Here is an 815-nt window from a genome sequence, read left to right on the forward strand (position 1 = left end):
CAGCAGAAGGATCGCTGGAGCCCAGCAGGTCAAGGCTGCGGTGGCCGGGAGCAGCCACTGCACTCCAGTCTGGGCGACAGAGTGAGACTCCAACTCAAAAAAAAAAAAAAAAAAAAAAGAAAAGAAAAGAAAAGAAAATATTTGCATAGTATTTTGATAATTTTTAAGCTAGGAATAGTTCTACAACCTCAAGTGCTATTGTTTTTATTTATGTGTCATGTACCAGGAAATAACACTTATTCAATAAATATTGTATGTGTTTCATTATGACTCCCTTCCTGTACCATTATATGTTTATTATTAGTTTTTTCACTTTACTACCAAACAAATAAGCCAAGATTAATGACAAAAGTAGTTTGAACATTTTATTTTGGTCCTTTGGGTCTAATTAGGAAAGAAACCATGGATGCTATTAAAACTAGTTGTATGTAACTGAATATGTTTGAATCGAGACTATTAACACAATTCTAGACATCTGAAAGAATGAAAAAAAGAATTAAAATTTAAAGTCTTTTTTTTACCATTTTAATCCAATTCACATGAACAAAAATGTACTTTCTGTCAAAGCAAAATAAAGAATAGTTTAAAACACTAGTCATTTTACACATGAACAATTTTCCCTCAACAAAGTAGGTAGAATTAATTTCTGAATGTTCTGAATGAACATAATTAATGTTAATTGAGCAAAATCGCTCCAAATGGAACAGCCTGATCAAAATCTCATCTGCAGGTAATAGATAATCTATGGGATTGACCCTTATGTGTATTCTGGGATGAGATGATTCATGGCTGCAGGCTGCATTGTGGCTTCCATC

The sequence above is a fragment of the Carlito syrichta genome, unplaced genomic scaffold, assembly GCF_000164805.1.
Source record: "Carlito syrichta isolate Samal-C Ts95f unplaced genomic scaffold, Tarsius_syrichta-2.0.1 Scaffold75492, whole genome shotgun sequence".
Taxonomy (NCBI): Eukaryota; Metazoa; Chordata; class Mammalia; order Primates; family Tarsiidae; genus Carlito; species Carlito syrichta.